At 40.1% G+C, this 23,110-nt stretch overlaps 1 protein-coding gene across 6 annotated transcripts in view; it reads left to right on the top strand.

Annotated features, from left to right (window-relative positions):
* The window catches only part of ENOX1 (ecto-NOX disulfide-thiol exchanger 1), a 378,564-nt gene that overhangs the window by 23,151 nt on the left and 332,303 nt on the right, over nucleotides 1-23,110 (top strand). The window contains exon 1 of one of the 6 annotated variants that reach the window (XM_049815784.1): nucleotides 4,352-4,391. The exons of the other annotated variants lie outside the window; for them this stretch is intronic. The gene's annotated coding sequence lies outside the window, so the exon portion shown is untranslated. Of the gene's footprint in view, nucleotides 1-4,351; nucleotides 4,392-23,110 lie in introns of those variants that run through there. 6 annotated transcript variants of the gene reach the window in all.

The following is a 23,110-nucleotide window of genomic DNA, read 5'->3' as shown; positions in this document are numbered from 1 at the left end:
AAGGGGGAGAGAAAGGTCGTGAAATATTCTGCGTGTAAACAATGGAAGACATTTGGAAGTGATTTTAAATACTCTCCACGAAATTCCTGTTATGCCAACTGCATTTGTTGCTGGTGATGAATGTAAAATCTTACATCTGCTGTCATGTGGGTTGACGACTGATGGAAATAGTCAACCCATGACTAAAATCGAAGACTAGTACCTTCTTCCCCCTTCTCCCCCCCTAAAAACCTAGCTTTCGTGGAACAGTGAGTTAAGTCCATTGCATTTACAGGCATTTGGTAGATAGGAATTAAGAAATGGACAGCTTTCTTCTCTCCATTTAACTATCCAATGACGGTCAGCTAATGAGCTACCAGGGAACGTGTTGCATATCTTACTGAGATACACGTGCTCTTTCAAATTTTTCACAGTTTTGTTTTTTTTTTTTTTTTTTTAAAAAGGGTACTGCCGTAATGAGAATATAGAGTTACTTACTGCTTGTTTAAATCCTATAGGCTTAATGATTACTGTATTGTTGCATATTTACTTAAGTATTTATTTGCTTTTCTTATTTTAAGAAAGAAACAAAAGCATGATGTCAGTTTTGGACTGTCTTGAAGCTTCATTTTTAAATCCTGTAACATACAAGCATTGAGCTGTCAGTTCTTGCCAAATGGAAAATAAACCATCCAAGTGATTACAGAAGCTGAGGATTTAGATCAGCAAAGCACTGCATTGCACGCCTAAGTTGTTTTTTTTTTAATGTATGCTTAAGCTCATCTCTGGTTGCTGAGATCTACTGGATTTAAGCATGTGGTTAAAGTTAGGCATGTAATTAAATGCTTTGTCGAATAAGGGCCTTGAGCAAAACCTATAACCTTTGAAACTAACATCTTTGCTTTGGAGTAAACAGAACTTCAGGAGAATTCCTACAGCATAGTAGAGTGAAGGGAACAAATCTGGGGAAAAGGCAAGTTCACAGGGCAAGGGGTATCAAATCAGAAACTTACTGATGGATAATAGCAATGCTGGAAGGGATCTAGAATTAAGACCCAGCAGGAAGCAATACATGAATCTGCAGCGTGACTTGATTACAGAACAGCACAGTTTGTGCTTGAGCTGTCAAGAAAAAAGTACCATGTCTGCGAACAAAGAGGTGGGATTCCCTTTTTATAAGGTTTTGCTGTGAACGCATCTGAAAACTCTGAATATCGTATCAACAGGAAGGTATTGACAATTGGAGTGAAGCTCAAAGAACCATAACAAAATACTTGGGGGTCTGGAGGAACTAGCTTGTCAAAAATAGACATATATCTAGACTGGCACTGAATATGGGGAGGTACGTTAACTACACGTAGATACTTGAAATGTATTGTAGTCAAAGGAATCTGATTTTTTTTTGGTGCATTATGTGAGAGAATATCTAGGATTAAATGGACAAATCAAGGAAATAAAAGTTTAAGGTGAATTCTGGGCAAAAACTTAATGACAGAAAAATGTATTGCAGCCTATAGTAGTCCAGGTGTAGTGGGAGCCCCCTGTGCCTCTTCAGACATTTAAAATAAGTGTAGGCAGGTCAATAGCAAATGTACTGGAGGAGGCAATTCTGCTTTCTCAAGGAGATGCAGCACAAGATCTAACAGACCTTTTTCATGTCTCTGTTTTGTTCTAGTTTCAGCTGAAGGTTACCAGAGAAACTAGGTCAGATACTGGGCCAACCATCCTTGACTTGATTTTTCTCAAACTGGAATGTTCGTACTTTGGCCAAGCAGTTTCCAGTGCCAAGACAGTTGGATTTTACACTTTTATAAATGCATAACTCGGAACAGGGCCATCATATGGGCTCGGGTTAAGTCAGGACTGGGATGGTGGATGTGCAAGAATCGGCTACAGTAGATTTTCTAGCAAACGCCTTTGTTCATTTGTTTGCTTTTCCTTTTGAAAACAATGAGCATCCTGGGGGGATGTAGAGGGCCCAGAGGTGACCGCTTCTTGTCTCTGCAGCATTTTGTTTGATCATCTAAGGAAGCTTATTGCCATCAGGTAGCAATGATGGGTAGCAGGTACTACTGCCCTGATCGTGGTGCCCTGATCTCATAAGAGTTGTCTCCTGTGTCCTGGCTAGTCTGCGTGCAGTGCAGGTCCTGATGGCTACTCCCATCAGTGGCCTGTTTTCTGGAAGAAGCTGAGAGAGGAGGAGAGACATATGGATGATCTTTTCCAGGGTGCGTTACTTTAAATGTCTCCTTCATTCATGTGGACTGGGAGAAGACTTAGCCAGGGAAGATGCAGGTTCAAGGTGTAATGGCAGTTTTCTTGAGGAGCTCTTGCCTGGAATGATGTTATTACACTGGTTTCTTGCAATTCATTTTACTCGAAGCAAGTATTCTGCAAAAAAATCGTTGTGCAGACTGATATCATCAGGGAATGTTTTCCAACAGCCATGCCAATTGCAGAGGAGGAGGTGGATTTCCCTCTGCAATGCTTCGTGGATACCTGACAGCCAACTGTTTAAACAAGGCCTATTTCAGTAACCATAAGGTAAACCCAAGCGATTCAGAGTAACTGAAGATTCCTTGTGTGACAATGATTAAAACAGTGATCTTGCGGGAGTACCACATACAAGGGAAAGCTGATCTGGGATAGAGCTGGTTGGTGAGACTGACCTTTGGTTTAAGTGCTTGATGGCGCAAGAAAGGGGTGTTTTGAAGTTGTGGAAGCCAGGTTTAGGTCTTCTGTGTGCAGAATAAGACAGAAAAAGTTGGTCTGCCTATTAAAAACCAGTACGCTCCCAATACACCTCAGGTGACTGATTAAAAACAAATCCTCTGACAGGTAAGCCAGGTTCAGCCCTTGCTGGTGTTCATCTCTGGGAGTTGGTTGATAGTGTTGATGATAGAGGTCTGAGAAGAGGTTGAACGAAGCTGGAGGAAGGTGGTTTTTTTTAGGCAGAACATAAGGATTAAGACAGAATTTGTTGCCAATGCATTGCTGATGTTTGAGGGACAGGTTTTTTGATGGGTGGATAATTTGTTGATGGATGGATAAGGGAGATAAAAAGAACCCATATAGTTGTGTGGATTAAGCTTGGTAGTTGCTGGTAATGAAACTGGGTAGATTGGTTTACTTAGGATTACTTGTGTATGTTAATATGGCTCTTCCGTGTAAGCATGTCTAAGATCAGACTTGTTGGATGGAATCCTTTAGACTGAAAGATACTGTGTAAATGTAAGATTATTATTCTGCCTCCTTTGCAGGGAAAAGCTAGGTCAACAACAATCTTAATTACAATTTGTTTCTGTTAATAGATCTTTATTTTTAGAGTTAAGTTAAATAAAGCTTTAAAGCATTTTTATACAGGTACTTTTAACATAGTGTTAGCATTTAGGATGTGGGGTTTGGTATAGTAGATATCATCCATGCATGATGAGGAACAGTTCCTCTATGGCCAGAGTAGATAACATACAACTACTTTGGTACGACAGGTTGCCTTTGTGTAGGTTTTAAAGGGGCGTGTGCCCTACACACAGTGTAAAAATGCTTCAGGACGTAACAGCTCAGCCTGGGGTAGAATACAGTGAGGGTCTAACAGTATTTTTCACAACTCTGTTGAGACTTACCTATACATGTTAGGAAGCATTTTGTCAAGGAAGCAAAAAAGAAATGAAATAGAAGTAGCTGATAAGGATGTGGGGTGAATTTAGGGAGGTGGAATGCAATAACCAGAATGCGAGCATGCTCTTAGAACGGGCGCTGGTACTTGTGCCCTTATAAGAAGTATTTCAGCTATGACAAATAAGTTTGTTTCATCTGAAAGTAGCAGATTGCTTCCTAATATTTTGCTGGTCTGACATTCTGTGAAATTGTGTTATATCCTTATTCAGTGGCTCCTCTGCATATAGAATAAGAGCTTGCTATTTTCTACCAAGTGAAGCAGTTCCCTCTCATCCTGCAGTGGTAGAGGCCTGTATTTTGGTGGCAAAGATCCATGGATTAATCTCCTCTGATGATTTACGGTGGATGTTGGCATTACTTCAACACTGACTCAGAAGAAAGCATTGCATTTACCAAATAAGTGATCCACTTAGTTTATTGAGAGTTTTCCTTGGAGGTGTGACCCTTGCTTAGCAGTGAAATCTGCTGAGATCACAGCCCAGGGTAGTGTGATAGATGCATCAACAAAGTGTGCGTTTGTGGTCCTCTGCTGGCAGATCAGGATGATGGGCACCTGGATGTGAACAAGCGCTCCGGGCAGATTTACTAGCTGTAAATGGGTGGTGTGTTCGTGCATCCTCTTGCCTCCTCTACACGCACACATCTGGCTTCCACCGTCTTCAGGCAGAGCACAAACAGCGGTGTTGGTGGCAAACTGTTACATGTGAAAGCCGAAGATGTAAAGCTCCTGGAAAGTATGTTTGATTTAGAATCTTCTTTATGTTGCCTTTCCATTAGCTGGCCTAAAATGAGCATCTCTAAGGTTAATTTCATTTTAACAAATGAAGGCACCCTTGGCCAGTTTTTTGGTTCAAGGTTATTCATATCTTAACAGTAAGAGGAAATACTGTTTACACCAATGACTCATTTTCTGCAACGTAATCTCCCATTTTGTGTGAACCAGATAGCCATTACCATTTTATTTCATTGACCACCTGTGAGAGAGCACACGTTTTCAGTTCCTGGAGGGAGCTGGGCTAAACTTGAGCTGATACACTCCAGGTGAAAGCCTTGGTGTACTGTTGCCAATTTACTTAGCTATCCAGTTTCTTGCCAATTCTGTAAGGTTAATACTATCACAGAAAAACATGTGAAACCAGGTGCAGTGCGTATGTCATTAGTTGTGTTTTGCAGTGTTATTTTTCATGATGCATTTGTTTAACTTCTGTATCATTTTGCAGAACGTACGTAATGTGTAGTTTATATTGTTTTCTTTGCAAAATAGAAGGCGGCTGTAATTTCAGCCTGGGAAGGAAACTATTAACATTTTTTAAGTAAATGAGAAAGGCTGAAAAATTGGAATTTCTTTTTAAGTTTCTTGGAAAATATTAAGGGAGATTATGTAACTGCATGAAGTCTCTGGGGAAGAGGGAAGAGAAGGCTTGCTGATAATGAAAGAACGGAGCAGCTGCTTAATGTAATCCGCTCTCCATGGATAGAGCTGAGAAGGAAGAGAATGGAGAACTGCGCGGTCAGAGCAGGCTTCATTTGTTCAAATCTGGAAGTAGGCAGCACATCTGACAGGGCAGCTTTGTATAAGGCCAGCTTGCCAGTCTCGCACCTAGGTTTACCTTTTCCATAATAACAAAGTTGATCCTGTTTGGTACTATATACTACAAAAAAAAAATGATAAAAGTAATAATTTTCAGGCTCATCTTGCCCAAGAATAAAGGGAATAGTGTGAAGCGAGTCAGTCAACGCACTGTAATCAAACAATTCTTCTGTATCTAAAGTATAAATGTTGCATGCGTAGCTAGACAGAAAAGACTAGTGGTCATCTTGAAATCATGCAGAAAATCCATTTCTTTTGGTTCTTCAATGTCAGACGGGCTGCCAGATGAAACTGAATATTGAATGGAAAGCTGAAGATTGAATTTGATAATCCTGAAGATGAGATGCTTTGACAACCCTGTCATCATTGAAATATAGCTGTGGTGATCACTGAAGTCGCTGTTCTAGTTGTTTCAGTGGCTCTTCAATGTCGTTTTGTTCTAGAGGAATTGGTTCATCTTTGTTATTAGGGAGGACAAAGCAATAGCCACGCCTATCTTAAACACTAGGAAAATGAAGACTTCCAACGTGGTGAGAAACTTTCTTTCATGCTAATGTTGCCGTCAATGTAACACAGAATGAGCAATATATTGTGAGATGTAAGCCTGTGTGTACTGCCCTTTTAGAGACATTTAAATTCACTAGTTCGCTGTTAAATGGATGGAGGAAAAGGGAAATGCAGAACTAAAAACCCAAACCTAAAATAAACAGCACTTCTATTAATGCAGGGTGGTTCAGTGAATATGAGAAGTGTTCAGAGAGTTGCTATAAGCATCCATGCCAGGAAAAATGCAGACCTTTGTAACACTCTCAGCCATGTCTCTAAGGGATGCCATGGGATGACTGTACGACAAGGAGGTGTTCTGTAAGTGCCTGAGGAGCAAGCGTAGTAGTGGCAGAAACAAATTGAAATGAGAACTTCTGAAGTAGGTTTGTCCTGATGCTGAGTTCATCTCGGTGAGAAAGAACCATCTGTGTAATTAGGAGTTGGCTGGAAAAAAGAGTATTTATGCTCCCTTCCTTCAGTTACTCTTCAACATCCTCTGAGGAACATCTTATCTTTATTTTTGCCTCTACTTTGTAGTCGTCAATAATGCAAGTTTATTTAAACCGAAATTGAACGTGACTTTTGTAAAAAAAATTTATACAACGAGAGACTCCCCAGAGAATCGGTAATCTTAGGAAGGCAACTAATGCTGGTTTCAGAAGGATTTTGACAGCTACAGCCTGTTGATGCTTCGGTTCAAGTGGAAACTTTCTTCCTCTGACTTGCAAATACTTAACACCAAATATTTGAGAAAAATATTGAAGGAGGCCTCAGCAGCTGTAGAAACTGAATGACAAGATTAGTACTTTGAGTGAAGATGGAGAACAGGAAGAAGTCTGACATACGAGGAAAAAAATCTTCAATGCCTACAGTGAGTAGAGTAAAAGTAATAGGCTGAATATGTTGCAAGAAATAACAAGTTTAGGACAATTTTTCTAGTGGTAAGGGTGCAGAGAGCTTCTAGAATGGATTGTGTGAACAATGTGGGCCCTTTACCAGTTGAAGTCTTTAAGAACATGGTAGATACAACCGTGTTGTTTTTAAAGGATGCAGCTGATCCTGTTGCATAGTTTGTGCATAGTCTGTGATTCTCACCAAGCCTTACAGTGAGTGGGATGAAAGGAAGTGGGACAGTCAGAAGGAGCGTGGTTTCATAGCTTAAACCGAAATCCAGATGATCAGTCTGTTGTCCCTGTTTGTGTCAGAACAGTGGAATATGTAGCAGTCAAGTTACAGCAGACACTGGCAGTTGAACGTGGATGTTTCAAGCTTGAAAATGTTTTCTTCCCTGCCCAGCTCGGCGTGGAGCATTTTGCCATGTTGGCTTGAAACATTCTGATAAATTCACTTTTTCACGCATGATCCCTTGCTAACACAACTTGAGGTTCAGCCCTGGCTGGTACAAAAGCATCGTAAAGCATAGGTAGAGAGAAAACTAATCTGTCTTCAAAAAGCTTATGGAGACATATCCCAAGTTGTTAAAGCACAACTAAAAATAGACTAAAAGAATGGTAAACCAGACTGTTTAGAGACTTCTGACTCAGCTACGACATTTTTGTGTCTTTTATTTAGAGTTGCATGCTTTCAGTTTTGGACCATGTTGAAGGAATAATCATGTTACAAAATGAATTCGGTAGTCTGTGGTTTGTGTTTTAGCTAGTAAAAGCTTTATGGACTTCTTACAGCATTTCCAGTGGCTGTCTTTGGTCAGAGGAAGAAAGTTGCCCAAGTTCTGGGAAGTGTGTGGGGAAAAGACTGAGTAATGGACCCCAGTTTCTGCTTTTCTCCAGATGTTCACTCCATAGCTAGTAGCAAAAATAGCATGAGGACTAATAAAAATATCATAATATGTTAGGAGTACCAGAATACGAGTTCTTTTGGCAGAGAATTTTGAACTCTCCTAGGAAACAAATTGGTTCCTGTGCCTTATGTGTTGATGGAGATTGTGTCCTTTTTACATGAGTAATGAGTCAAATGTTCTTTTAAGATGTATGGGGCCAGGTTCTGATCTCCAGTGATGTAAATTTTGAGTCATTCAAGAGATATTCATGAGTTACACTACAATAACAGATTACAATCTGGTTCTTATTCTGTAGGATTTTAATATGGTTATAAAAGGGATATTCATCTTCATTTTCTAAATGTGTAGCAAGTTACCTAATTAGTCCAATATTGTCTTCATTCTGGAGGAGGCTGTTTAACTTGAATTTCGTTGTCAAATACCATACAGACAAGCTCGTGTGGTGGTAACATTAACTAATGATAGACTTATCCAGATATATGGTTCTATCATTAACTTGAATTACAGTGTAACTCCAATTGTTTCCAGTAGAGAAAGACCACATTGCTGAAAGGAAGAAAGCACGCTATTTTTGCAGTCGCTATGCAATTAACTCATATAACCTCTGTGCTCGTCATGCTTTGTATAAGATCCAGGGTGACCAACTGTAGGTCACTTATATGAAAACAAAGACCCTGCGGCTGAGAGACAGTTTATTAAGATAATACTGTGGTGTGAAGATCAACTGTCACAGCAGTTGCCAGTGAAAGCGTGTCTGTATTTACTGTATACTTGCAGTAAATAAGAGTTGCCTGAGGTGGGATGTTTTGGATACTAAAGGATGGGGAGAATAACCAGATAAATGGTGGTGGTGTGAGCGTGGAGCCAACCTCACCTTGTTTTCAGCAGGTTCTACTTTAGTGGTGATTGCTCTGTGGATTTTCTGATGCAAGCTTGAGTACCTACCATTCAAACCATGGGATGTTTATTATTTTTCTTCTTTATTCAGCCACTTGTTTTCATGAAAATGAAGGGACTCAGCCCACTGTCAGTTTTGGTTGCTCTTGACCAACGTCACCCAAAGTTAGTGAAGAGAAGGGAGGAGAAAAAGATGAAGATGCAGACAGAGCATCGTTTAAGCTTTGTTCTCAGGAAGTAGGGCTAAAAAATATTTTTCTTGGGCATTTCTCTTTCCAGATAGAAAAAAGAAAAGTTGAATTGAATTCTTTCATCCATGTCAAGGAGTACAAAGTGTGTTGTCATTTGCTGGTGCCTCAGTGTATTTGTCATTGGGAAGCCCACAGCAATGTGCTTTCTAAATGGTCTATGAAAAATGGGCATACAATCTGTTTAAAACAAAATGAACTTGTTGCTTTTATCTGTTAAAGCAAAACAAAGCTGCTATGGTTTGTAGACTGCTTGTTGCCCTTAAGAGTGGGTATAATGACAAGTCTAGTGCATTGCTGCTGACCATAGTAGAGAAGCAAGTTCTTCCTCACAATGCCTCTTCAAACTTTTTCTGTGTAAATTTTTCTTCTAAAAATCTTTGGTAATGTATAGTTAAATTTGAAAGTGTCAAATTTTAGCTTCACAAGAACATCAGATTTTTCTCTCTGAAGCACAAAGAAAACTCCGTGCTTAAGATTCAGTTTTGCAAACCCTTCCCCCTTCTTCAAACATTCATATGGAAATACACCATTAACTGTGAAATTCCCTAGCAACCTTAACAGCCTAGAATAAGGGATCCAAAACCCAGCAATACTCAATTCTCAGGCAAATTTGTACTGTCTATTGTTAATATTCATTATATTCTAATAAGTGATTCCAGAAATTCTTTTCAGGGTCTCTCCTCCTTCTTTCTCTCAATTGCAATGGTTGTTTTGTTGGAATGGTGCAATTCACTGGTGGAAAGTGGAACCCAAAGCTTCTTTCTTATCATCTCTCTCTGGAAAGCCTTCAGAAAATCCACTTTATTTCACGGTGGTTCCTTTGCTAATTGCTTTAACAACCTGTAATTTTTTTCTGATAAATTAGTCATTGACAGCTGATAGAAGAATTATTAGTACATTATAACATAATAAATGGTTTGATAACTCAGCGTAATGAGGGTACTCGTAATTTCATATATGTGGTGGCGATACGTATAGGACTGTGACAGTTTTTGTACCTCTTAATTCTCTTAGCTAGTAAAGACTAGTAATCCTAAAAAATCCAGAGCTGATGCTAAGGTATACAGTGTCTCAGGTGTTTCAGTGCAGAAAATCATTCAGGCATTGCTTCAGCTCAGTCTTAATCCCATGGGAGCTGCAAAGTTCTGGCAAAAAGTCCCACTGCTTGACAGAGACAGGACTGAGCCCTGAGCTGTCAGCATCAAATGAAGCTTCATTAGCCAATGACATGAATTTCACTTACTTTCTTCTGGTTTCTAGAGTAATCCTTGGAAAGGAATGTAGAGCCGTAGTTGTTCGTAGAGTTTTTTTGTTTGTTTGTAGGGGTTTTTTGTTTGTTTCATTTGTTTTTTTTTTTTTTTTTGGGGGGTGTTCTTTAATTTTAAGCGGTCTGTTCTGTATGTCTGTCTCCCTAGCCCTTTTAGTCTTGCCTTCTCTCCTTTAATTTTTATAACTCTCCTTTCTCCTCTTTGATTCCATCTGTCCCATGTCTTTTTACTGTGACCTCCATTTCTTTTATATTTCAGACTTACTATTTTCTGTTTAATGCACTGTCCTCTTTATTACTTTCCTTTTCTTTTCTCCCTTCAGCCTTTCTATTTACTTTTTCCTTTTTTTTTAATATTACAGGGCTCTGTCATAAAGATCCTCATTAATTTATTTCTACAGGGATAAGATCGTAGACCTTACTTTTTTATTACTATTTTTCTTTAATTTTATATTTGAAATTTGCCACAAGTTCTCCCTTTCTGGAATACCATTTCATCTACTCTAACTTTTCTTTTTTTGTATCCTGTGCAAGTGCCAGAAGCGTACCTGTGTCACACCAAGTAAAGATGGGTAGTGGATGTGGCCTAGCACTGCTGTGTGTCCACACTGAAGTTCTTCTTGTTCGAAGGCTTAGAAACTTGAGCTTCTCTGTCAGGCTCAGGGTTTGGGTAGGCTGTCCTGTCACCTGAGTTCCTTGCTCTCAAAAATAATTTTAAAATTATAGTCTTTGTTTTGCTCCTTACATCGTATAAGATCAGTAGTATAGGAGACTACTTGCACCTAGTGTAATAGTTTTGTACAGTTGTCAGAATTTTCCTGTTTTTGCTCAAAGAAAGTTGCTTGCTTTTATGTGGGGTCCTTACTTTGAGGCAGTTGTTCCAAAGAAAGGAATATTTGTACCATATGGCATCTTTATTTAGCTTTTTTGTGGGTAAGTCAATCTGAGAAATGTGGTTATGTATCATTAAGGTCCATAATCTTATATGTACAAAAAATACACTCACATGTCTTTAGGATCAAAATTTGAGTGTGAAATAGGTAGTACTGTTGGAAAGCTAAATGAGTGGTGAGTCAAAGTAATTAAGGGAAAGTAAATAATCTCTAAGGTTCTCATTCCCCATGAAACTAATTTCATATCTTATCCCTCATGTATTTAAAAATAGTTCCCTGCTAATTCAAGATGCTTGTGTACTATGTGTGTGAAGAGCACTTCAGTTCTATTGAAAGGATGGCAGATTAGGGAGTTATTTTCAAAGAGCTAATTTTTAATTTTTTTTTATTTTAAGAGAGATATTCATTTGAGCAATGTAAGTGAACAAATCTTGCTGGAAAAACATGTGCATGCTGTGCTTGCAAGGCAGCGGGTGATTAGCCGATAGTTTTTTTTAATGGCTCATGACTAGAAAACCTTTGTTTTTGTCTTTAAAGGCATATGGATGGCAGTACTTTCTCTACAAAGGTGGGCTTTTTTCCCAATCTAGTAAGGCCTTAAATGTTCTGCCATACATGCTTTCCTGTTTTACCTCCGAAAGATCTGTGTCTTGTTAGTGACACTACTATCTTGAATATAGATTATTTTTTTTTTTTTTTCTTAAACTAATAAAACATACCTTGGAAGATGGATGGAATACATTAGAAGGGCCAGACTGCTCTGGAGCTGCAGGTCTGCTGTGCGTGAGTCTGACAGTGGTCTGATGGGAGGGTGCAAGATTGCACTGTCAACTCCATCAGTATCTTGAGTAGTTATCTTGAGAGGGTTGATGTATGTTCATGATGTGTCTCTGGGTTTCTATGCCAAAGACAATAAATCTGCTTTCTTTTTTTGTTTTTGTGTACATCCTGCCCTTTAACTCCTGAGGTTTTCTGTTGCCCGACGAGGTATATTGCATGTGTAGATTTCTTTTTCTTACTCCTGGAGATGCAGGTGATGAAATGAGAGGGCAAGGCTGAAATAGCAAAGGGACTCAGGTTCACACGTGCAGCGTGCATGAAGCATGGTACCGTGCTGAAATGTGTGGAGGGACTGCACAGACTCGCTCTGGGCATGTAACATAAGTGCCTGAATTAGGAGCTTACACAGTATATGTAGTGCAGCCCCTTGGGCTCTGAATTGCCTGCTTCAGGTGTCTGAGTATCTGCTGAGTGTACAAGAGCCCTACAATTACAAGATTAAGTCATAGCAAAGTTACATGTCTAAAGTAGACAGTGTAGATGTATCCCTTCTGCATCAGATGAGAATGCCATGTGTTATTTATTACATAAGGATGCTAACCTGTTTGATAGTGAATTTAGAGGAGCTGAAGATGGTGCTTTTTTCCAGATCCGTAGCCTTGCAAGACAAGCTGGTAAAGCTATTTTTTTAATGCAGGTTAACAGAGGCTTTCTGGTTTATTAACTGCACATCCTCATGCAAGTTTAGAAGGACTGGAACTTAGTGCTTATGCCCTGCTCTCATCCTCATGCTCTCTGAAATCAATGAGGAGTTCGGTGCAGAAAAAGTCGATGCTTGGCCAGAGCCCTGCAGATTTGGTGAAAGAAAATAAAACCATCAGTCAGTATTCCCAACAGCAGGGTAAACCTGTTCAAAGTAAAAGGGAATTCTGTAACCTGTTCTCTGCAGCAGGAAAGCTGCTTTTTATTAATCAATCAAAGAAAATGTTGAAAATAATTGGAAAAATTACTTGAGGGAGGGAAAAGCAGAGTTAGGGAATATTAGTAGGAGGCTGATATTGTTTGTGAAATCAGACTATTCTTAAACCTTTCATAGGGTTTATGTGGTATATATATAAAAAAAAAAATAAATTCCTTTTTTGCCTCCTGAGAGAAGCCATGATTTTATCTCAGTAATTGAAAATAATCTCTGAAGTTGGCTCCTTAACTAAACTTACATGAACCCCTTTTAAATCATTTGTTATCTTTCAGTGAATTTCTCAATAAATGTTGCTGCCTGTGCTTGGATGGTATGATCCTGTATAGAAAATAAGGCCAAGCACATCCTATTCATGCCTCAAAGCACAGTATTTCTAGCCTAATTGTGGTGGCATTTGGCAGTGATGCTGTAGTTAAAGGTGCTTGTTGGTGTTTCTATTATAAATTATGTGTACTTGAATGGCTTAATTCACACTAGGCAGAGGTCTGACTAGCTATCTACTTAGTCAATTTTTTCCCTTCATCAAAAATCCTTAAATGAAGAAAACAGTTTTGAGTTCTGAATTTCTTTGATCATATCTGTATGTCTATCGGTCTATTTCTTACAAAAAATGCTACTCTTTTCCTTCATTTCAAAACTTTCTTCTGTTGTGCAACATGTGTGGTTACTGTTCGATGACTTGGATCACTCTCAGCACTTTGAGTTGCTCAAAGAAAGCCATGCCTGTGAAAAGAGGGAAAGGAAACGCAGGAACATATGGAATTGTCTACGTTGAGCAATCTGTGCGCAATGCTGTCTGTGAGCAAAGATGATTTCAGTTGCTGCAACCGGGCAGTATTAATTTAGGGACTTCTCACTTACCAGGGACATTGCCAAGTGAATTCCTCACAGTTCCATGAACACTGAGCAATCCCTCTAGACATCACTCAATAGTCATATCTGTCACGCTTGCATTAATACACATAAACTATTCTGTCATTGCTTGCTGCATAATGACCAGTGCTAGATCCAGTTGTATTTATTCCACATTTTTGGAAGAGATGAAAAAAACCCAACTGGACCCAACTAGCAAATGCTACTAAGCAGTTCCCTCAAAAAAACTGCACAGTGAGTTTTACAGAAATACTGATAAAGGTGGGATTTTTTTTTTTTAAAGCATCTCCTATTTAGAGTTCTCTCTCTTTTTTTTTTTCTTTTTTTTTTTTTTTAGGCAAAAGGCCTCATCTGAAGTCTGTTAACTTAATGAGAGTTTTCTGAGTGACCTTCTAATGTCTGTTTAAGGCTGCAGAGGCCCCTAAAGTGGTAATGCTGAGAGGTGTAATTGGCCCTATAAATCTCATTGGGTCATTAATTCTAAATCTCAATAATGTTAAGAGCAGGATGCATGTAACTGAAGCAGAGTGATGAACGTAGTAGGAAGATTTATGCAAGCATTGTGTTGCTTTGGTTTGCACAGTAGTAGACGTTATTTGTAGTTTTGGCTTGGAAGCTTGCTTTCTACCTTAACATCAATTCACATGTATCACCTATGTGTTTCTGGAAATTTATAAATGCATCTTTTTGGGGGAGGTGGCTGGGGATTTTTTTTTTTTTTTTGCGTATCAGGAGGTAATAGAACATGACTTGGAAAATCTATGTAAGATGGATATAAGCCCCTCAACTCTCATCATTTGACTGTATAAAAAAAAGTTTTCAAAACATTACTGCACCTAACACATTTGCTCCTAATGACAGCTCAAATTTTAAAGCACATATCTAAGTTTTTGTTTGGTCTGTGGAGACAGGATCCTGAAGTGTGCAGTGTCCGTAGCTGTCACGCAGGCACACCCCAAATGGGGATGTCCATGTCAAGGTGTGCTATGAATCCACCATCTCTGCATGTACTCGGTGAGAACTGCCAGCTAATGAAAGCCTTGCCATTATTTACCATGGGGGGCGGGGAAAAAGCTTGACTTGGCTCAGTAAGAACTTGTATCTTGCTTCTCTCAAGTGGAAATTATTGTAATATGTCCTTATGTATGAGGTGGGAGTGGTTGTTGCTATTTAAGTGTATAAGCAAGGAGTAAAAAAATGAAAATTAACCAATGCAATGGCGTGGCTTTTGCCATATGTCATTTGACTGCCAGCCATATGTCCAATCCATCTTAAAGTCCCCTTTGCGCTTTCCCATGCAACAAATTTTACCCTTCTTTGCTTCAATCCCCTGCCAGGGATTGTTCAGAGAGATGATCTTGCATCATACCCCCAAGGCCAAAAAAAACCCCTGAATGTGCCCCAGCATAAACAGAACACTGGGAGGAAACAGTTAAGATCAAAAAATATACAACCACACAAAGAATAAAGAAATTGGACTTTTAAAAATGAAACAGGCTATTTATGTGGGAAATCCTGAGTATTGGTGTTTTTATGTAATCTGAGGTGGAAAGGGAAATGTTTGGTATCCCATAGTATTCTGCTATAACAACACATTCAGCTTTCTGAAACATGTATTTGTCATCATATCTGCCTCCATTTATAACTGAAAAGAGAAATTATAAAAGCTTATTTCTTGGTCTCTGGCCTTTCTGTGCAAAAACATGTGTACTGCCTTACCAGGTCTGAGAGTTTGTTAGACTAGCCCTATAAATACTTGTTAGGCACTTAGCAGCAGTGGGGGCTCAGGGGGAAGGGAAAGAAAAGGCAAGGTTTGTGTGTGTGTGCGCATGCATGCTTTTCTCTATTCTTCAGGCAAGAATTTCAGTTTCAGTTTGATCTGTAATTTTTTGGCAAAGCAGTGACTTTGTAACTGCACCTGTCTTTTGTCCAGTGGATGCCATCAAGCCTTTTACAGTATCGGAAATAGTTCCATAATTTTTTAAAAATCTAACTGTAATCTTATATTGGAGCCTCTAACAAATGTTAGTATTCATACACAAAATAATACACGATGTACTCGACCTGCCTAAGCTAGAGCCTGACCCAAGGGCAATGTAATAAGAGGACCTGAAGTAGATTGACTGACCAGTTGAGAATTTCCCTCGTAGGGAGCTTTAGATGTGCTTTGGTTCTCTTCTGGAACAAGAAAAACTAAGTCAGGACCTGGGATGAGGAGAAAAGATGTAGCAAGAACTTCTCTGCTTTGCAAGGACTGATTAAATTCAGAATAGCTGTGAAGCTGCTTTAAGCCGAGCCTGTGCTCCTGGCAGAGGACAGGTCCAGTGTGGTTGCAGAAATGATTGGGCTTTGGGGAGCCCTCAGCCAGTCTGGGGGTCAAGCCAAATATTCCCAAATAAAAGGTTCTAAAATGTTCATGCTACATATCTAACCAGAACAGATTTGTAGTTATCAAGATGGGTAGTACTTAATTTTGTGTGATACAGTTCCTTCTGCCATTTTTGGGTGTAAGTGAGAATACACTCCCAGGTTCTAGAATATATAGCATTTTGCTTGCAAAGAAACTTGTCTGAGGATAGCAGAGCTCTCTTTATATAGCTTTGCTATTTAGTTTATGAAACCTTGTTTGATGTTTTTGTCTTTCTGTTTATGCCACAGAAACTTTTTTTTTTAAGCTACAAATATGGTAGCGTTGGAGTTAGCGTTGGAAAATGTTCTTCCTTTTTCTACATTTGAGCTCCATTTCAGAAATAACAAGATCAGGATAAGAACATTCGTAGGATCAACACACTCCTCTGGGTTGTCATTACAGTGACAGAAAAGAGATGGATAGTGAAAGTTCACTTCTATGTGCTGTATGTGTCATTCCCTTAAATGATATGAATGGGAGAATTATCCCAGTGGATGTCTGTTATGATCCTTCTCTCTGGAAAGGTCGTTGATAATTGCCGTTTATCGTTTTGGAGAGGATTTTTTCAAATATATCTTGAGTATTCATTTTCCATAAATTTGTGTCTAGGGGACTTAAAAGTGACAACAGAAAGAGTGCACGGTAGAAAATAACCGTTTGCTCAAAAGCAATTTTCAGTGTAAGTGAAGGAAGGAAAGAAGAGGGAAAGTCCTTCTTCATGATGTTTTTGTCCCAACTTCAGCTCTTTATTTCCTGCCTCAAAACCTCCCTTTCTGCCCCTCTGTCCCCCCGAGTCCTGGTTAGGGACAAGAGGTCCTTTCACTTGGTGAAAGCTGAGGGGAAAGCTCAGTAGCATTCCTAAGAACTTTGCAGTCCGACTTTTTCCTTTGTGTGCAGTAAAGTACTTCTTTTTTTTCTATTTAAAATGTTTGTTGTTGGTTTTTAGGTATTTTGACTGAATCTCAATGTTCTTTACATCAAAAATGTTGGTGTTCTTTTTAGAAGTTCTTAGAAAAACACATCCAAGGGGAGGAAAAAATTTATAGTTTGTATCTTCAGACTGCTGCTATATTGTGATAAGAGTATCATTCTGACTAAGGTTTGATTTCCAATCTTACTTGTTTGGCTGTACAAACTTGTATGTCATATACATATCACAAAAGATTATTGTGCCTCAGTGTAGGGAAATTTCTTCTCAGAAAGAAGTGTAGATCTTACTGTAGCATCTAACAGGAATTTTAGGCCAGTTTAGAGTAAGAGGTAAAAAAAAAAATCCCTCATGAAGAACAGCATACTTTGCTTAATTTTATATGTCATCGCACTTCTTTTTAATGCCATTGGGCTTGTACGCAGGGAATTTGAAAATAGAATTGGGTCTCTTAATTTGGGAGGATTTAGGAAGAACTGAAGGAAAGACAGGCTCTGGTTGTGTTTGATTTCAAGGTTAGACCAAAACTACTGAAAGCTGTGTTAGAATCTTTTTCTATACAGAGAAGGAGATGTGGTAATGTAATTACTAGAACACTCCTGCTGTTTCACCTAGGTTCTGCATTTGTTTGGCCATTAACTGTTCAATACACCTTCATCTGGGGTGGAAAAACCCAAGAATCAATCTCCTGTTACAAGAAGGCCAGTGGTTTTGATGCTAGCTCACTCCCCTATTGATATAATTACATGCCACAAACACAAGCCTTTTCTCATTTTGGGGTTGCTGATGTCTTGGATTCACCAAGGGACTTGAACTTTCAAAAACTCCTTGAGCAAGGAGTGAGAGTTGGTTTGGAAACTGTTGTATTTATGGAATCTCAGCATTCAGTTTATGAATTCTGGTTCAGTTGCTTTATCATGGGATGCCTCAGGCTGTTGGGGGCCGGAGGAGGAGTGATGGGTGACTGTTAACCTCGATGGTGCCCACTGAAGTGGGAACAACTGGTGCTGGAGTCTTAGGAAAAGAGACTTCAGGCAAATTACTCTTCAGGGAAAGCAGTGGGAACATGCAGTATTTTTCCAGAAGCAGAACAAAGAAAGTTTTATAAATAAGACCCAGGGGAACTTGCTGAGTTTCAGGAAGCTAGGCTGACTTCTGCAGGAAAGAAGTTTGCTTTGCTTGACTGTCCAGCCTAGGAGGAAGGAAATGCCCCATCGGAGTGATAGGGCAACATGATGTGTTACAGTAGAGGAGACATATGTGGGGAAAAAAATGATCCCATATTCCTGTTAGGTTTCTGGTTTCAGTGTAAACATACTTTAGGAAAGGGAAGCAGAGAAATAGAACTCGAAGTAAGGTAAAACTGATTGCGGTAGCTCTGAACTATAAACCCTGAGTGTCTATAAGAACATAGCCCTGGGAAAGACTATGATTTAGCTAGCATGCAGTCTTTAGTAACTTTGCATGCCCGGCTCACATTTCTTTGAAGAGATAATGGATGGGAGGGCTATCTAAAAAATGTGCCACACGGGTCAGGTAAAGAGCAAGCACTGCCTACTAAAGGCTGCTTAGGGACACCCTGGCTGAATGCGTTGGGACCTGAATGCAGTCAGCTTACTGAATGTCTACCTGGGAAATGCTGCCCAAGCTTTTTGAAAATGTGTGGAAATACGTCGTCCAATTCAGATCAATTCCCTTAGAAAAAGGTAGGGAATTTTACTGCAAATTCTGTCTTGAATGATGCAGTTTGAGAATCTATGCTCATATTAATCATAGAATCATAGAATACCAGGTTGGAAGGGACCTCAAGGATCATCTGGTCCAACCTTTCATGGCAAAAGCACGGTCTAGATATGATGGCCCAGCACCCTCTCCAGCCCAATCTTAAAAGTGTCCAATGTTGAGGAATCCACCACTTCCCTGGGGAGATTATTCCAATGGCTGATTGTTCTCATTGTGAAAATTTTTTCCCTTGTGTCCAACTGGAATCTCCTTAGGAGTAACTTGCACCCATTGCCCCTTGTCTTTTCCATGTGACCCCTTGTAAGAAGGGAGTCTTCATCTTCTTTGTAGCTACCCTTTAAATACTGAAACATGGTGATAAGGTTTCCCCTAAGCCTTCTTTTCTCAAGGCTGAACAAACCCAGTTCTCTCAGCCTTTCCTCATGTGGCAGGCTGCCCAGTCCTTTCATCATCTTTGTAGCTCTTCTCTGGACCCTCTCCAGCTGGTCCACATCTTTTTTGCAGAGTGGGGACCAAAACTGAACACAGTATTCCAGGTGTGGCCTGACAAGCGCCGAGTAGAGTGGGATAATGACTTCTTTATCTCTGCTGGTGATGCCTTGTTGATGCAACCCAGCATCCCGTTGGCTTTCCTTGCCACAGCAGCACACTGGTCACTCATACTGAGCTGGTTGCCCACTAGGACCCCCAGGTCCCTTTCCACAGAGCTGCTTCCCAGCTGGGTAGATCCCAGCCTGTGCCGCAGTCTTGGATTACGTTTTCCCAGGTGCAAGACCTTACATTTGTCTTTGTTGAACTTCATAAGCTTCTTGTTAGCCCACCCTTCCAGCCTATCCAGGTCTTCCTGCAGGGTGGCTCTCCCTTCCAAAGTGTCCACTTCCCCACTCAGTTTGGTATCATTGGCAAACTTCATCAGGGTACACTTGATCCCATCGTCCAGATCACTTATGAAAATATTAAATTTAATATTAAATATTAAATGATTTGCCCTTGGTGAATCCATGCTGGCTTTTCTCAATCACGTGCTTCATTTGACTTGTGATAGTTCCCAGGAGGATTTGTTCCATAACTTTTCTAGGGACTGAAGTAAGACTGATGGCCCTGTAATTTCCAGGTTCCTCCTTTAAGCCCTTCTTGTAGATGGGGGTGGCATTAACCTTCATCCAGTCTTCTGAGATGTCCCGTGATCTCCACGGCTTCTCAAAGATTATGGAGAGTGGCCTCACAGTGATGTCAGCCAGCTCTCTTAACACCCTTGGGTGGATATTGTCAGGGCCCATCAATTTGTAGGGGTCAAGCTCCTGTGATAGTTCACATACCAACTCTTCCTTCACTGACGGTGGGTCTGTGTTTGCATCAACCTGGATTTTTGTTCCCAAGGCTTGGAGCCCAACAGTGCTGGTAAAGACAGAGGTGAAGAAAGTGTTGAGAAGCTCTGCCTTTTCAGTGTTGTTGGTGACTAATTCACCTCTCCTGTTTAACAGTGGGCCAATATTCTCCTTCTGTTTCTGCTTGTTATTTACATACCTGAAGAATCCTTTCTTGTAGTTTTTGACTTCTCTGGCCAATTTCAATTCAAGCCGAGCTTTTGCTTTTCTAACTTCATCTCTGCATGCCCTGGCAATGCCCTTGTAGTCCTTGACAGGTATTTGTCTGCTTTTCCATCTCTGGTACGCTTCTCTTTTGGTTTTGAGCAGACTCAGAAGCTGGCAGTTAAGCCAAGGGGATCTCTTACACCTCCTGCTTCCCTTACCTTTAAAGGGGATGAACAGTTTCTGTGCTTCCAGGAGGGCATTTTTGAAAAAATGCCAGTGCTCCCTAGCTCCTCTATCCTCTCTGAAAGCTTCCCCTGGAATCGCTCCCAAACATTGCCTAGTCCGGAATACCAACTTCACTAAGAATTAGAATAAATTCTTCCTTTATGGATAAGTGAAAGCTGTTCTTCTATTCAAGAACCAGATAGAAGGATAGTTGTGTTTGTCATATACTAAATGTAAATCTGAAGCAAATGGTCTACAGACCCTGTTAGTTCCTGCTGTGGCTCAGAGATCTGGAATCCTTTCTCAAGGGTGCATTTGCCAGCAAGTAGGGCTTCCATAGTGTAAAACCCTTCAATCATCTGCTTGTACATCTGCAGCCCGCAGCACAGCCAACAGGGCATGAAAATCTAGACTGCCGTTTCCTGGAACTAGAGGACGTAGAAAAAGAGGCAGTGTATTTACTGAGAGCCTCTGTGTGTGAGAATGTCATCACAGCCTTCATATCTTCATATTTTTCTTGGTTAGTTTGTGTTTTTTTTTTTTAACCTGTCATATGTGTCAGTTTCCAAGATGTCTAGTAAACTACATGACCAAAACCGTTATGTGTCCTAGATACTCTTGATGTCTTTCATGTCACTGAGAAAATGAGGAGGCAGTTTGGATCTTGAGAACAAGTAGGCTGAATTCATCCCAGGTAACTTTTAAACTTTTTTAAAAGGCTATCTATTCTAGAAACGTATGTCACCCAACTTTCCTTTGAATGAAGAGAGGCAGATACGTTTATAGGTATAGAGTTTGGTCTTAGCGTGGCTGACATCTTCCAAAGATACCTGTTTCTTTGCATTGACTAAACAAAGAGTCTAGGATGATTACGTACTCAGTTCAGGTCCTTCAGCTGGGAACAACATTTAAGTGGAAACTCTCTTTGATACTGCGGGAGTGGTGAACAGCACCTTCTCTCCAGCCTTTCTTCACCAACTGTATACTGTCGTGCAATAATTTGAAAGTAGATGGGACTTCCTAGACAACTGAGATAGCTAATGATTGACCTTCAGCTGTGTCGACAAAAGGAACAGGTCAGGATCTAGAAGAAATGCTGACCGTCCAGGGCCTATTGCAAGTGGAAGCAAGAAAGAAAAGGGAGCGGCTGTAACTCATTCGTGCTTTCTGACAATCTTTGAAGGTACAGAGCAGAGATGACAGCTGAGACGTGAGCAATGAAGTGAGTGCTTCCCTGTAAACTTGCTAGGCAACTTTGGAGAGTTGACTTCAGGGGCTGAGGAATGATATGATTGTGTTCAGGCGCTTTAGGTTTGCCCAACTCCAGTGGAGGAGATGATGACTCCATTTTGAGGAAGAGTAAAGAAAGACATGTCACTGATTGGTTTCAGTCCAAAGAGGTAACTTACCTTTTGAGTGCACTTTAGAGGGGAATACATGAAAAAAAGGGGTACCTTTGCTGGGTGTACAGTTAAGAATTTGGGTGTAACTCTATGGAGGGATCAGTACTGTGCCTATATTTCATATTGCTGCGAGTTGGAATCTTTTAAAAGGAGCTCATTCACGACTTTATTATAAGTTAAACAAATTATACTTTTGATCATTTAACTACTAATATTTTATTGAAGAACATTATTCACTAACTATAAATGCACTGGGCAGTGCTCATATATGATTAACAATTAATTCATATAATTACCACATAAAACACATAATAAGTATTACTTTAGTGCATGAAGTTTGCTGAGCATAATGCTATTGGCGCATGATCAGAGCACATGCCTTCCATGCTTCTTGCCTATCTTTCTGTTCCTCTGAAGTAATATCAGGTATAGGAACTGGAAATTGTTTAACTACAAGTTAATAACATTCGTAGGGCCCAGTGTCTCTGGGGGACCTCCCTGAGACAGACTCCAAGCAGCTTGTGTCTGCAAGTTCAGACTCTCCGCTGGCTCTTTCCTCTGAAGTGTCTGGCCTCCTTTGTATTTGCTAGCAGGCATTAAATCAACTCAAGGTTATTTCTGAATTATTTAGAGTTCATTAGAGAAAATCATAAGGAAAAATAAATAGGTCAGAAAACAAACACTGCTGGTCCAGAACTCTTTGATGAACGTAGGCAGCTAGGAGGTGGGTATAGGTTCAACTCTCAATTTAAGGTGCAGAAAATTGCCTCTGGGATACATCTCACACCGATATTTAGGAATGACTTTGAAGGCCATTCTCACACAATTGGAGCCGAGTGAGCACTTTTTCTACCATGTACTTTGTATCTGATAGGAGTTGCTGCTGTCCTAGTCACAAACAGAGCAGGACCTTTCTGGAAATCAGGCTCATCTTTTCCGCTGGCCTGGGAGGAATGTAGAAGTCTGAAAGAGGCAGCATGGGGCTGATGCTGTCACCCTGCCCCGTGCTCAGGGGTAGGTCGCTTGGTGAGGTCCAGGACCCAGGAGGGGTGGGCTGGGGGACAGGGGTGCCCTGAGACCAGAGAGCCAGCAGGATCAGGCTCGGACTGTGCCTGAGGGTGTAACATCTAAAAGGAATTTCCTCTTAACTTCAAGTAGACAGATTATTCTTTAACTGCTTCACCTGTGTATTTTCCTTTGTTGTTTGGTTTCTGGCAGTGGGATATTGGTCTAGTCCTGCACAGCACTTCTGGTGCGTCTTTGAGATGCAGAATTGGAAAATCTCTTTAAGAATCAATATTAAGAAATGAAATATCAAGCTGTGTTCCAAA

The sequence above is a fragment of the Accipiter gentilis genome, chromosome 13 (assembly GCF_929443795.1).
Source record: "Accipiter gentilis chromosome 13, bAccGen1.1, whole genome shotgun sequence".
In the NCBI taxonomy this organism is placed as follows: Eukaryota; Metazoa; Chordata; class Aves; order Accipitriformes; family Accipitridae; genus Astur; species Astur gentilis.
This window is presented reverse-complemented; position numbering and strand designations above follow the sequence as displayed.